Source organism: Moschus berezovskii, chromosome 5 (genome assembly GCF_049115385.1).
Source record: "Moschus berezovskii isolate FMDL1 chromosome 5, NW_MosBer_1.0, whole genome shotgun sequence".
In the NCBI taxonomy this organism is placed as follows: domain Eukaryota; kingdom Metazoa; phylum Chordata; class Mammalia; order Artiodactyla; family Moschidae; genus Moschus; species Moschus berezovskii.
In genome coordinates, this window is record NC_142464.1 from 126,736,906 (window position 1) to 126,752,498 (window position 15,593).

The following is a 15,593-nucleotide window of genomic DNA, read 5'->3' on the forward strand; positions in this document are numbered from 1 at the left end:
CTCCATTCCCCAGCCCTGCAACCCTCGACACCAGCGTCATCCGCTGGGCTGTCCCCGCGGAGGCAGCATGGCCAGAGCACTGACTCCTATGTTCCCAGGCCGATGGCTGAGACTCGGCAGGGAGAGGCCAGTGAGGACGGCCGTGGCTGGTGCCTGGGAACTTGGCTGGTGACAGTTTCCATCGGTAACTTAAAACTTCCCTGAAAGCTCAGCGGGGTCCACACCAAGACCCACGTCCTCGGGAGCTGAGGGCCTGCCAGGCAGGTGCCTCCGTGAGAGCCCCGTGGGCCCTGGTCTCTGGGGCAACAGCCCTTCCCGCTGCCGCGCACGTCCACCCTGACTCCTCAGGGGGAGGACTCTGGACACAGTGCCCGGTCCCCCAAGGCTCATCCCATCTGCCACTTCCTTCATGGATTCTGCTGTGACCTTTGGCTGAAATAACCCACAGCCCTGAGTATTAGGAGTCCATCCGTGCGCCTGCACACCTGGGGCACACCCCTCAGCCTCTCGACGCCCCGAGCCTGCCAGGCCTCTACGTGTCTGCCCAGACAAGCCTGTCCAGGCCGGAGACAGTGACTGAGGCCTGGTCGCCCCTGGGGCCCTGACCCTGCTGTGCCTCGTCCCCTCTGCTGCTCCCCCAGGGCAGGGTGGCACCTCTACCCCCTTCCCCGGGCTCCAGGCTGATCCAGGCCTCACCCTCCTGCTTCTCAAGGGCTCTGACGGTTCCAGCAAGCCCTCCTCATCCAGAATCTTCCACAACTCCCTCCTGACAGAACCTGCCTCCACAGAACTCCCAAGCCCACAACTCAGTCACCCCACACCGTCTTCCATCCTCGACTCCACGAAGTCCCGGTGACGAGGACATCACCAGCCCCCCAAGATATAAGGCCATCACCCACCTGCAGACCCTCCGGCCCCTGCCACCAGGGGAAGCATCAGGGGCCGGACACTGACCTCAGCCCCGGACGCTGCAGAAGGGCCCAGCCGCACGCCTCTCAGGGTTACTGCAGAACTCAGCGGCATTCACTCCTGCATGAAGAGGCCCTTCTATCCATGCGTCTCAGACCACTGCCCTGTCCAGACCCCTGTCCACCCGTCTGCAACACCCCCAATGCCACATCCCCACACGATACCCTTGTGTGACACCCTTTCTCCTCCAGGAAAACACACCAGGTCTGTTGTGCTACATGAAAGTAGTAAACACTCACTAATCACAATTTGGAACTCTTCACTGAATGTAGTTAAGGAGAAAGCCCTCTCAGCCCTAACCTGCAACACTCACTGCTGCTCCCCTTGTGCCAGGCACAGCCACCGGCCTCACTTCCGCCTGACACTGCACACACACACACACAGCCTCATCCTCACTTCTCCTTGACATGGAAAACACACCCTCATCCTCACTCCCACCGACACTGCAAACTCACACCCTCATCCTCACTCCCACCGACACTGCAAACTCACACCCTCATCCTCACTCCCACCGACACTGCAAACTCACACCCTCATCCTCACTCCCACCGACACTGCAAACTCACACCCTCATCCTCACTCCCACCGACACTGCAAACACACACACACCCTCATCCTCACTCCCACCGACACTGCAAACTCACACCCTCATCCTCAATTGTGCCTGACACTGCACACACACACACACCCTCGTGCTTACTTCCGCCTGACACTGCAAACACACACCCTCATCCTCACTCCCACCGACACTGCAAACTCACACAGCCTCATCCTCAATTCTGCCTGACACTGCACACACACACACACACCCTCGTGCTTACTTCCGCCTGACACTGCAAACACACACCCTCATCCTCACTCCCACCGACACTGCAAACTCACTCAGCCTCATCCTCACTCCCACCGACACTGCAAACACACACAGCCTCATCCTCACTCACAGGCATCCTCAGACCCTCAGTTGCTGCGAGGATGCCTCCCCACGCCGGTGCTGAGAACCAGGCAAGTCCGGGCTCTCTGACTGTGGCTGTGGCCAGGTGTGACCAGGGGATCCCACAGCTCCTCCCGGAGGCTCTGGCCACAGCCAGTCCCCGCTCCCTGCCCTCAGGACCCCCGAGAAAGAACCACCTCCCCATACAAGACCCCTGGCCATGCTTCCTTCTATCAACACATCTTATGAGAATCTTACTATTTTCGATTTATTTTGGGGTTAGTGCTGCTAAGCTATATTTTCCTAGGAAACGGGTCATCAAATTTATTGTCACAGAATTGCTCAAAGTAGCCTGAAACGTATTAAATGGCTTCACTGGGGAATGTCTGACAAGTGACACATACTTTAAAGGGCCCCTTGGGCCCTGGTTCTGGATGCTGTGTAGACAGGGCCAGGCAGCCTCCTGAGACTCACCAAGCGGCCACACGGACAGGCACCTCACCCCTTCTGTTCTGAGTGGTGCCCACCCTCTCAGCCCCCTTGCCCGTAGATAGACACCGGCCTCTGTCTCTCAGGGCTGCGGGAACAAGGGTGCCGTGAGGAGCGGTGGCCAGGGCTCTGTATGGATGGCCTGCTGGGGACACACCCGCTGAGGACGTCACCTGTGCCCACCTGCCCCGTCCGAGCCTCCGCTGCCCTGGGGGGCCAGTCTTCCGGCCCTTCACTTCATGCTCGCCCCAACCAGTCTCTGTGCCCACGGGCCTTCCCTGGACATCACTGCGGCTCCCGAATGGATGGCAGAGCCACCAGGACAGCCCCCCAACCATGTGTACCACCAATTCTTTCTCCACAGACACGTCTGAGAACTTCGGAAAAGCAAACCTGATACCCCGCTGAGAAACCAATTGCAGGATCCCGGCTGCGGACAAGCCGAGCCCTCCCCCACGCCTCCCGTCAACATCAGCTCCTCTATCCATGTCGGGGCCCATCCGCGTCCACTCAGCTCACGTCAGCTCTGACCCCCGTGGCCTCGCCCAGCTCTCGGCCATGTACACGTCTGGCAATCCATCCTCAAAGGGCCATCAGAGACGAGCAAGACTCTGGGATGGGACGCCCAAGCTCGAGTCTGAGCCCACTTGCCGTCTTGCCCCCTGCTGCCAGCTTCTCAGGGTCTGTGCCCTGCGACCCCACAGGGGAGTGTCCCTCACCACAGCACACCACGTCCAGTAGGGAGCCCACCCCAGAGCCGGTGTCCAGTCAGCCTGAGATACGCCTGACGTCCTCTAAGAACTCCAAGAAACCTATCCGTTTATTTTCACGCAAAGCTGACAAAGTGCGGCCTCTGCTTCCTGCACGTGCCCTCTTCTCCTGGCCAGCCACGCCAAGCGGAGCCCCACACTTGGCTCCCGCCCCTCCGCCTGGGGGGAGTGGGCCAGGCTGCCCGCACCCAGAGTCCCTGGCAGGTGCCTGGGAAAAGCCCTGCTCTGTCGGGCCCCGCCCCGAGGCCTTCTCCCTGCAGCTGGCCTGTCCACGCCAGGCCCCAGTGACCCCGTTCACACACCTGTCGCGGGCGTCTGCCCTGTCCTGCTCACCAGGCAAGCACGTGTTGGGTCACGGGACCCAGACACTGTCTGGCGGCAGCAAGGTGTCTGCGGGAGTCCCGGAGGGCGGACAGCCTGGGGCTCTGCACTCACAGTGGCCCTGCTCGCCCAGGCTGTCCACGTCGGCCGCGCCCTCCTCAGTGTGGCTCGGGGGACCGCCACCGTGAAGTCCTGCAAAGCTCAGGGAGCTCCACAGCCTCCGTGGGTCCCTGCAGTTCTAGGACACTCCACCTGCAGTCCCGCCTGGGGTCCTTGCAGGACTGTACTGTCAGCTGGAATATTCCTGCTCCGGGGCCCACTTGCTGGCTCACTCCCAGCAAGTCTTGTCTCAAGCATCCCCTCTCCAGTGAGCTCTTCAAGACCATCCTAAGGTCCACACCCACACGAATGACTCTGAGCACCCCCCCCAACCCTTAACTGACCACTTTGTTATTACTCACACCTAGATTACACTGTCAGACATGTGACCGGGAACCCTGAAAATTCAACAGAGAGGCTGTATGATAAAATTGAGAAAATCTGTCCGAAGGGTAGGAAAGATGGGATATAGAAGAAATGCCACGTCCAACCAAGAGGTGCTCCAGAAAAGGGAAACAGACAAGAAGCTCTGACAGACAGTCTGCAGCCGGGCTGGGAGCACACACATTCCTGGGTCATCGGCGCGCTCATTCACAGGCGACACTTCATGACCTGGAGACAATGATTTGCGTGTCTCCCCAGCCGGGAGAGTCAGACGGCAAGGGCCCTGGTGCCGCCCCCGTCCACGCAGGTCCCTGAACCTGAAGACATCAAGGGCACGAGGGAGAGCCCTGAAGGCTCTGGGGCAGGAGGAGCCTGGAGGAGGGATCGCCCGCACCAGCCTCCTCATCTGCAGCGCCTGATTCCAAGGAGTCCAAGGAAAGACAACTGGGATGTAGGAGCCTACGTCCAGCCAGACGACTGATCCAGCCACTGGCAGAGGCTTCAGGAAACGTGCCCAGGACGCCCTGCAGCACAGCACGAGCCTGCGGGTGCTCGCATGGCAGCAGAGGGGCAGTGAGTGCCGAGGCGCTGGCAGGCCGGCCACTCCAGTGGTGACTGAGGAGGGACGTGTGCAGACGTTCCCACTCCGACCTGGGCGGGGGGGCCGTGCAGACAGGGGCAGGGGCCCCACAAGCCCAGCATGAGCCTCCAGCCGGGGCCAGGGACGCGAACCTGGGCGGGGGGCCGTGCAGGCAGGGGCAGGGGCCCCACAAGCCCAGCATGAGCCTCCAGCCGGGGCCAGGGACGCGGACAGAGGACCAAGGAGGGCTCAGGGCACAGGCCGGACCCTTGAGGATGTAGGCCCGGAGAGGGACAGCAGGCAAAGTGAGGCCAGAGAGCGGGCCTGACTCACAGTCCCACCCACTTCCCACTCAGGTCCAAGCTTTGGAAAAGCACAGCAAGCACAGCGAAAGGGCCGAGGGGCCCCAAGATCCTGCTGGCAGGCAGCTGGCTGCAAACCCTGCTCAGGAGCAGACATGTGGCCCCTCCACCAAAAAGACTGACTCAGGCAAAACCAGGGACCCGGGCTGGGCTCCCCACGGGGTCTCAGAACTGTGCCTCAACACGACTCCTTGTCACCCCGAGCCCACGTCTGAGCTACAACAGCCGGCTGGCCTGCCCGCGGTGCTGGGAAGCCCCAGGGAGAACACCGCCTTGCTTGGTTCACAGGTGCCCCTGGCGGGTCACACCAGACAGGGGATTCAGGGGCTGAGACTCTGGAAGCCTTGGAAGGGAGGGGCAAGTGGGTTTCGCATTTGGGGAGTATGAATTTTGGGGGGCCAGAGGGAGGACAGAATTCTGAGATGGTTGCAAGATCCTGGGCCCCACCCGACACACACCCTGCTCTAATCATCCCACCTAACAAAGGTCTGTCTAGTCAAGGCTATGGTTTTTCCCGTGGTCATGTATGGATGTGAGAGTTGGACTGTGAAGAAAGCTGATCGCCGAAGAATTGATGCTTTTGAACTGTGGTGTTGGAGAAGACTCTTGAGAGTCCCTTGGACCGCAAGGAGATCCAACCAGTCCATTCTGAAGGAGATCGATCCTGGGTGTTCATTGGAAGGACTGATGCTAAAGCTGAAACTGCAATACTTTGGCCACCTCATGCGACGAGTTGACTCACTGGAAAAGACTCTGATGCTGGGAGGGATTGGGGGCAGGAGGAGAAGGGGATGACAGAGAATGAGATGGCTGGATGGCATCACCGACTCTGTGGACATGAGTTTGAGTGAATTCCGGAAGTTGGTGATGGACAGGGAGGCCTGGCGTGCTGTGATTCATGGGGTCACGGAGAGTCGGACACAACTGAGCGACTGAACTGAATTGAACTGCTGTAAAGGGGTTTCTGAAGATGTAATTAAGGCCTCAAATCAGCTGACCTTACAACAGGGCAAGTACCCAGCAGCCTGACCAAACTGCACCGAGTTTGTTTTCTCAGCTAGCAGCAGAAGAGCAGGTCACAGCAGAACACAACATGCATTGCCGGCCCTCGGCCCCCAGGCAAAGACCGCGGGGCCTCGGGGCCAGGGTGGGCCCGCCGGTGAGTCCCTGCCAAGGGCCGCCCCGCACACTGAGCTCGGCCTGGGCAGTGAAGTCAGCAGCGTGCTGCTGGACTGCTGACCCACAGAGCCGTGACACATGAGTGGGTGCCCTTTGAAGCCACTAAGTTTGTGACAATTCGTTTTCCAGCAACAGAAAATGAGACAACAGAGTCTGGAGAAATGAAAGTTGCTAGCTTCTAGAAGGAAGGGCGCGTTTCCCAAACACATGAAAACCAAAGTGGCCCCACCTCTGGAAATGCTCTCATTCGGCACCTATGCTCCCAGCGCCAGAGACAAGAACAGGCTAATGAACAGGTGAAGAGCCGAGAACCCCTTGGTACGGACCGAACTGTGCCCCTCAAGTCACGCGCTAAAGCCCCAGCCCTGTCTCCACACACGGGGCCTCTGCGAGGCCGACTCATGAGTCGGGGCTGACGCGTGAGCACCCTGCCGGGAAGGGGCCAGCCTGCTGCCAGTCTGCCTGTGAGGGCGAGAAGGCCCGTCCAGGCCAGGAACCAAGCCCACTGGCACCTGAGCTTGGACCTCAGCCTCCCTGAACCGCCCTGTCTGTGGGGACCCCAGCAAGGGTGCAGAGACCCCGTCTCCCAGCTCCTTTTCGGGGCTGCTGCTGCGAAGCAGGGAAGACCACTGCCTCTCACAGCTCCATCTCCAGGGCACAGAGGACGCTACTCCACCCGGAGGAGACGCTGCTCCACAGCAGAGCTCATGCTTCCCCTGACAATGTCAAAAACTTTCTACCCACTAAAACTTTATAAAGTCTGCTAAAAGCAACACAGCTGACCCGAGTGGGACTCCCCACCGTGTGCCTGTGACGATGACAAAACGGCCCTGGACGCCTCTGCCAGACACAGACGGGGCGGCTGAGGCAGCCCCCCAGGCAAGGGCAGGTGCCGCTCCCAGGACAGAGCTCGGCTCCTCTGGGCTCCCCAACCGTCTCTGCTCCCCAGAGCCTCGGCGCAGTCCACAGGGCACAGGAGTGACGGCAGTGCCGAGTGCGGGGCGCATGGCCTGCCAGCACAGCACGGAGCCCCCACAGCCTTCGTGAGGCACTGCTCAACCCAGGAGGGGCCCGGCCCCCCTCTGTCCACAGGGTAAACAAGGGACACACACAAAGGTGGACGGCACCCTGAGTGAAGAATCAGAAAAACTCACAAGTGATGGGTGGCCTGGAAAAGTCTGTGCTGTGGGGAGCCCGAAAGGGTGGGAGAACCCCAGTGCCACGTGGGGAACCACCTGCCTCCCAGATGGAAAACGTTCAGGAAGACCTTCCTGAGCCACCGGGGAGAGCTGAGAGTGGACAGGAAACGAGCCAGTACATGGAGTAAGCGTCCACTACTCAGTGTGACCACGAGGCTGCAGTTGTGTGGAGACCATCTTCTTACCAGCGTCATGTGCTGTGAATCACCTAAGGAATGAGGCAGATAGTCTGCAGCTACTTCAGATGATTCAACAATAGAAACCAATAAGCGTATGTGGCACAACATACGTAATCGCTGGGTCTAGGGTTAGGGTAGCAGGGTGCTGTGCTGTGTGTGCTGTGCTGTCGCTCAGTTGTGTCCAACTCTCTGCAACCCCATGGACTGCAGCCCGCCAGGCTCCTCTGTCCATGGGATTCTCCAGGCCACAACACTGGAGTGGGTTGCTGTGCGCTCCTTCAGGGGATCTTCCCCACCCAGGGATCGAACCCAGGTCTCCTGCATTGCAGGTGAATTCTTTGCTGTCTGAGCCATCAGATGATTCAACAATAAATGCATTTAGAGAAACTGATCAGCAAACGTGGCGAAGCACGCGTAACTGCCGAGTCCAGGGCCAGGGCCAGGGTTTAGGGTCAGGGTCAGGGTTTAGGGTCCGGGTCAGGGTTTAGGGTCAGGGTCAGCGTTTAGGGTCAGGGTCAGGGTTTAGGGTCAGGGTCAGGGCCAGGGCCAGAGCCAGGGTCAGGGTCAGGGTTTAGGGTCAGGATCAGGGTTTAGGGTCAGGATCAGGGTTTAGGGTCAGGGTCAGGGCCAGGGCCAGAGCCAGGGTCAGGGTCAGGGTTTAGGGTCAGGGTCAGGGTTTAGGGTCAGGGTTTAGGGTCAGGGTTTAGGGTTCAGGGTCAGGGTTCAGGGGTCAGGGTCAGGGTTTAGGGTCAGGGTCAGGGTTTAGGGTCAGGGTTTAGGGTCAGGGTCAGGGTTTAGGGTCAGGGTCAGGGTTCAGGGTTCAGGGTCAGGGTTCAGGGTTCAGGGTCAGGGTCAGGGTTCAGGGTCAGGGTCAGGGTTTAGGGTCAGGGTCAGGGTTTAGGGTCAGGGTCAGGGTCAGGGTTCAGGGTCAGGGTCAGGGTTCAGGGTCAGGGTTCAGGGTTCAGGGTCAGGGTTCAGGGTTCAGGGTCAGGGTCAGGGTTTAGGTTCAGGATCAGGGTTTAGGGTCAGGGTTTAGGGTCAGGGTCAGGGTTTAGGGTTCAGGGTCAGGGTCAGGGTCAGGGTCAGGGTTCAGGGTCAGGGTTTAGGGTTCAGGGTCAGGGTTTAGGGTCAGGGTTTAGGGTCAGGGTTCAGGGTCAGGGTTCAGGGTCAGGGTTCAGGGTCAGGGCAGAAGGGTGCTCACTGTCTCATTCGTTTTTTCTCCACTGTGTTTTTTTTTCCTCAGAAACTTTGGTAAGAAACTAAAAGGGGCTTTGCTGGTGGCTCAGTGGTAAAGAATCTACCTGCCACCGCAGGTGACGTGGGTTTGATCCTTGACCCGGGAGGGTTCCACACACCCTGGAGCAGCTAAGCCCGCCCACCACAACTGCTGCACCTGCGCTCTGGAGACACAGTCCGCAACCAGCGCTGAGAAGCCCGTGCCCCGCGATGGGCGAGCGGTCCCCACTCACAACCAGGGAACAGCCAGTGCAGCTACAAAGACCCCACGCAGGTATACATAAATAAATAATTTTTTTTTTAAGTAAAACTAAATGACTAAAAAGCAGAAGAGGCTGACCCTTCTCGGCCGCTCACCACCTGTGACTGCACCCCGTGCCTGTGTGTTTTCACCAGGCAGCCGCAGGCGCGCAGGTCGTCCTGGGTGACCCACAGAAGGCGTTAATGCACACAATAGCTCCAGAACAGGGCCACAGAAAGGAGCAGGTCAGCTTTTAGTTAGCTGAGCACCTTCTATGCGCCAGGCCCTGCTGAGAATCAGCAAACGTAGCAGCTGAAAACACCTGCCTCACCAAACCCACTGGGCCGCCATGAGACGCACAGAGGACCCACAGGTTGGCCAGGAACTTCAGGGAGGCCTGTGGACACCTTCCTACTCCTTGCTTTTTTGTGCCAAACACCTGGAATTTGCTGTTAGTGTGGCAAAGTCCAGCAAATATTGATGCGTTTGCAAAAAAAAAAATATACTCTTAACCTCCACTCTAATCACCTAAGCATTAGAAGTTCTCTTCAAAAAAAAATAATAATAAGCCTAATAACTAGTTTTTAAGACAGTCTAGTTACTTTTAAAATACCTCACTCTTTTACAACAGTGAAAAACTATCAACTTGTAGAACTGCAGAATAGTTCCATTTTTTTAAGCATAATGAATTGTGCAGCATTTTTGCAATAGCAACAGCAAATATCAGAAAGGTAGTAAGAAAATGTCCTCAAACCTCAACATATTGCAATAGAAAAGAAAATTAACTTTCAACTTCAAATTCGATTCTATTAACCAAATAAAACCATGAAATAACACATGCTGTCATTCAGTAAATTAAAGAGTAACAGTATAAGCTAACACAAACTTTGCTAATAACCCAAATAAGTAAGTGTAAGTACTGGAAAGGACCCGGCTTCACCCCAGCAAGGTGGAGACCCGGCAGGTCCAGAGGGCGGGGCGGAGGGAGAGGACGCGCCCTCCGTGTGGTGACCGGCCACGGGCAGTGGGCCCCGTGTGGGTGCCCTTCACAGCCTTCAGAGCACTGCAGCGCTGCCCCGGCACCAGGAGGGGCGCTGTGGGCTGAGAACCGGGCCCCAGAACACAGGTTCCTGGAGCACTCTTCCCCTCAAGGGTCAAATATGCAAAACACCTTGGATCTCACACTTCAAAAATGTCTCAGAAACATCCGTTTATAATTCCCAGAGCAAAATAACTGGCAGGAATTAAAGTTCTAGAAACAACTAGGATCACTGCACTTGAAGCTTCGAACAACTCTACGTCTGACACACGTGCCTGCAACTTAACTGTGAGTGGGGTTGGGCCTGCGGTTTGCTGCAAGTGTTCTAGGCTAACTCCTAACAATCTTTCCTATTTGTAACTTCTCTCCCATCACGTGTAAGCTCCAGCATCACTCCATCAGCACAATGACATCAGAGCAACCTGGGTAACTCAAGAGACAGCTGAGCTGCTGCACCCTCGGGCTGGCCTCACTGCTCTGCAGTCCTGTTCATTCACCCTGCAGGGCACTTCTCAGGAGCTAACACCTAATGGAGGCCAGGCATTAGGATGGCCCGGTGGCCCCCAGCCCTTCCCGGGAATCACCTGTGGCGTTCCTCCTGCTCAAACATGGGCAGGGACTGGTAACTAAGAAACACAGAACATGGTAACAAAGAACATGGCAAAACGGATGGGATATCCCAGCCAAGATTATGTCATGAACACTGTGGCCTCCTGCTCACTCTGCATTTCAGTCACCGGTTCCCTCAAGCTGCCCTACGGACGTCTCCAGCGAGCAGCCTAGACACAGATACCCCCAGCTAAGCCTACAGACAGATATCACAGCCCCAGCCAGCACCCCGTCTGCAGCCTTGTGAGACTCTTGAGGCTGGGGACGCCTCTAAGCTGTGCCTAAACTCCTGACCTCAGACAGGGAGACAAATGATGTGGTTTTAAGGCACTACATTTTGGGGTAACTTGCAGGACAGTAATGTATAAATAATACAACCATCCAGCGCTATCACACCTTCAAAAATCCAAAAATGAGAAAATAAAGAGCCTAATCAAACTTGAATGCCCAGTTTCACAAGTCTTTTCCAAAACTTCAAAGAAAACTAAGTTTTTTAAAAAGTAAAGTCTATGTTTAAACAAACAAACAAAATCAGAAGTAAGCACTGAGCAACAAGGTCCCAAGAGTGGTTACGTTTGACAAAACTTTCTGGGCTGGACTATTCACGGACTCCATCTAAGGTTAGGTCTTGTGAAATGTTACACTGAAAATTCAAAGGGGGTTTCTCCTAAGTAACCAAGGAGAGAAATCACGGCACAAAGTGAAACAGTGAACTGATCATTCACGCATCTCCCTGGGTTTTAGAGTCACGCCCCATTCTAACACAGGGCAACCTCTGAATGTACTCCTGCCTTTTGCCCACATGGTGAACGCGCTGCATGCTGGTCCCACGCCAGGCAGACAGTGCCCACCTGGGCAGCCTCTTGTACTGGACACTCTGGAGCCTCTCCCTGGCTCAAAGGCAGCATGTCTCCATCCCTAGTTTCAAAGTAAAGGACACTGTGGGCAAGATCTGGGTGAGGTCCGATGGTAAGGTTTTGAAGAAGCAGAGCCCCCACCCAAGGGTCTCTTCCTGGAGTGGAAAAGGTGCCTGATGGCTCACCTGACACACACTGGACCAATGGCCCCCAAACCCTTCCCGCAACCCACATGGCCAATTTGATCCCATCCCTCCTGGAAATTTCTGGACACTGAAAACACCTCCAGACCTAGAGAATGGGGCTCTTTTGGTGACACCACCGGAGTGCGGGGAGGGCAGAAGTGATTGAAGGTGGCTGACACTGACCACAGACTCCAGGTAAGAAAATGACAGTCCTGGAGCCGAGACTGGGAGAACAGCGCGGACGGCTTCCTGGGTCCGGGGAGGGGCACCCTGCTGGCTTGGGGCATGGAGGCAGTGTGGAGTAGGAGCTCCACCAGTCTCAACCCAGCCTAACCCCGGGGCCCAGTCCAAGCAGCAACTGCTAAAGGTCAAAAGGTTTGTGGGGCCCAGGCGCCTCACAGAGAGGGCTGGTTTGCACTGGTGGGGCTTATGTACCCAGGATCCCTGATGCTCCAGACCTTTATAGCAGCTGGGGTCCAGCTGAGTGAGCTGAGTGGATTCCAGGCACTCTGGAAACTGCCCCAGGGCTCAGGCCCCTGGGCGCCCAGCCTGGGGTCCCAGCACTCCTGAGAGGCCACCCTTGAAGCCTGGGTGCTTCTCAGTGAGTCATTCGAGAGTCGCAGCCTTCCTGGGGGGCCTGTCTCCAAGTTTCAGCTCTCATCACAGTCCCGGTCCTGTCTGAAAGCCGGCCTTCTCCAGGAGTGCCCAGCGTCCAACTCTCCTTCACGACCTACCTGGGTCATCCCTGCAGCCTGTCACAAGACAGAGCCCTCCACATGGCACAGCCCCAGGGCCCTGGTTCCTGGGAAGGACGGGCTGTCCCAGGGTTCCAGAAGTGCTCACAGGACAGTTTCGAAATCCTGGCCCTACTGGAGACCATTCCTGGGGTCTCAGTTCTCTCTAGTGGGTTTACTCAAGTCCTGATCTTTCCATGGGCCAGTCCTGGGGTCCAGACCGCCCCCAGGTGACCCATCCTAAGGTCCATGGCTGCTCAGTGACTTGTCCCAGTCCCAACTGTTCCTAAGGCCTGGCCATCCTCGGTGACCTGTGGGTCCAGCTGATTCTTGCTGAGTCTTAAGGTCCTAGCCCTACTCCATGACCCATATTGGGGTTGGGCTCTCTTAGGAGATCTGTCTTGGCATCCAGTACTTCCTAGTCTTTTCTCGGTGGGTCCTAAGGTCCAGTCCTGCCTGATGACCCATCCTGGGGTTAGATCCTCTCTGGCCCCTCTGCAGTGGCCCGTCCAGGGGGCCGGTCCTCCCTGGTCCCTCCCTGGTGACCCGTTCTGGGGTCTGGTCCTCCCTGGCCCCTCTGCGGTGGCCCGTCCAGGAGTCCGGTCCTCCCCGGTCCCTCCCCGGTGACCTGTCCAGGGGTCTGGTCCCCCCCAGTGGCCGGTCCTGGGATCCAGTCATCCCCGGTGGCTCCCCGAAGACCCGTCCCGAGGTCGGGCCCTGCCCGAGGTCCGGCCCCGTGGGTCCGGCCCGAGCCTGGGCCTGCCGAGCGGAGTCGGGGCGCCGCAGGCCGGGCCGACGAGGGTGCAGGGGCGCGGGCCGGGGTTCGGAGCCTTCCGGGCCCGGACACGGGCCGAGGCCGCGGCCTGTGGAGCGGGAGCCACGGGCCAGGCCAGGCGGGGCGCGGACTCACTGACCTGCCGTCTCAGCTGCGGGCGAGCTGGGCGCACGCGGGGGCAGCGCGGGCAGGGGGAGGGGGCGCCGCTCCCTCCGGGTCCCCCCCAAGAGCCGGAGAAAAAAACCCGTCCGGAGTTTAAAACAAAGAGGCGGAAATGCCCGAGCGGAGCCGACCGCAGAGTCGGGGGCGCCGCGCCTGGCGCATGCGCGGTGCGCGGCCCGGCTCCCACCCGGCGGCCGGGGCCGGGGCGAGGCCTGGAGGGGGCGGTCCGGGGGCGTGGCCAGGGCGGTGCCAGAGGGCGCAGGCGCGTCCGGGCCGGCGGCTCTGGGATCCGAAGAGGCGAGGGCTGCCGGCCGCGGAACCCGGGACGGGGGCGTGGTGAGAGGTTGTGGGTGGGGACGGAGGGCGGGGTCAGAGGGAGCCTCGGGGCCGGGCTCCGTGCAGAGACCAAGCCGTGAGACGCTTGAAGGGCTGGGGAGGCGGGGCCAGAGATGGGGCGGGGCGGGGCCGAGGGCGGGGCCTTGAGGGGTGAGGAGGGGCCAGAGATGGGGCGGGGCCTTGCGGGGCGTGCGGCGGGGCGGGGCGGGGCGGGGCCGGGGCGGGGCCGGGTCGAGGGCGGGGCGGGGCGGGGCGGGGCGGGGCGGGGCGGGGCTTGCGGAACCCGGGGTCCTGCAAGCAGCAAGCACTAGGACCCCGCCCCCAGACCTGGGGTTTCCTCCGAGGGAGGCAGTCTCGTTCTTGCATTCCTGTTTTCCTGGGAATAAGCATCAGGCAGGAACGGGAGCGCCGCGGGCAGACAGAAACCCTGCCTCCGGGCTCCCAGACAGTAGGCAGCAAGGCTGACCCCACCACCCGTCCATGGGTCCGCCTTTCTGCAGGCCCTGCCCTGGAGCTGTAAAGCAGTGATCATGACGTCCACGCCCTCGTGGGGTCCACACTGCAGTGGGGGGAGAGAATCACAAAGGACAGTATAAATGTGGCGTCCTGTGGGAAACAAGCGGATTGGGGCAGGCAGCGGGTGTCCGGAGATGGTTACCTTAGAGTGAACCGACACGGAAGGGTCCTGAGGAGCAGTGAGCCCTGCAAGTAACCGGTTGGGGGAGGCTCGCACGTGGAGAGTCCAGCCAACCTCAGGCCCCGGGGTGGGAGGGCGTGTGAAGAATGCTTTTCAGAGACCAGGCGAAAGCTAGAGGGCACAGAGAAACTGGAGATCAGGTCAGATGGAGAGGTTCCTGGAGTGTCTGAGCAGAGGGCTGTCTACCTGGGGTTGGCCTCCCGCTGCCCTGTGTCTGTGGGGGTGGGGCTAGGACGAGAGGCAGAGCAAAGGAGAGCCAGGGCGCTGCACCAGGTGGGGAGCTGTAGGATGGGTGGGACTGCTGGGGTAGCTGGCATGAGAGGAGGCAGGGATGGACAGCTGTTGACCATCTGGGGAGGGTGATGTCACCTGACCCCCAACTGGGACTGCCCTGAGTCTGGGGGCTACAGGAGTGCAGCGGGAGCTTGCAGCGTCTGGAGATGATGAGATGGTTAGGGGAGTGAGTGAGGACGAGGGACCAAGGCCCCTGCAGCCCTCTCAGTGGAGATACTAGGGAGTCCAGGAGGAGCCAGTGAGAAAGAACCCTACTTGGGGGTCTGGCAAACTGAGGAGGAGGCCCCCACAAGTGGGTGTTGTGATTTGGCTGGTGGAGGGATGAGGGGGGTGAGGCACCTCGGGAGCCATGGCCAGTGCAGTGTGGACACATTGTTGGGGAAAGCATCGCTCAACGGAAGAGGGCAAAGAAAGACAAATTTTCAAGGCTGTAGACTGAAGCCACAAATGGAGTTTGGGTGCCAGAAGGAAAAGACAGTTCCCTACCTCAGTGGTGGGGACTGGGTACAAGGGGAGAGCGACGTGCTCTGTGAACCCCAGGCCCCACCTAGGACTGGGGGCTAGATGTGGGTTCATTTGGCAGCCCTTCACAGGGGGTGGTCCACACCCTGCCCCAATGCATGGTCTATTCTAGATGCTTCTTTTTTCCAAGCAATGGGAGCTCAGTTGACCCAGGTTGGAAGAGGAGGCCCAGGGGACAGCAGACTGGGATCAGCCCTGGACTTAGGGGAGGTGACTCTGACAAGTCATCTGACAGCCCTCCGACACTGTGGTCACCTGTCTGCAAGTCGGGGAGAGCCAGTAACAGGCGTGGGAGGCACAGCAACGGTTCCACATTTGTTCCAGGCCTGGGGTCTCTTGCTGAGGGTGCAGACCAGACACCTGGGCTGCCCACCTGTTCTCCAGGGTAACCTCCTTGATGACAACAGCCCACACCTTGACCTGAACCCTGGGCTCCTGTGTCTA

At 58.9% G+C, this 15,593-nt stretch overlaps 1 protein-coding gene across 6 annotated transcripts in view; it reads right to left on the reverse strand.

The window, feature by feature from the left end:
- Positions 1-13,489, reverse strand: part of PCGF3 (polycomb group ring finger 3) — a 52,252-nt gene extending 38,763 nt beyond the window's left edge. For all 6 annotated transcript variants that reach the window (XM_055434438.2, XM_055434441.2, XM_055434440.2 and 3 more), the window contains exon 1: positions 13,278-13,489. The gene's annotated coding sequence lies outside the window, so the exon portion shown is untranslated. The remainder of the gene's footprint in view (positions 1-13,277) is intronic.
- Between the last annotated feature and the right edge of the window lie 2,104 nt (positions 13,490-15,593).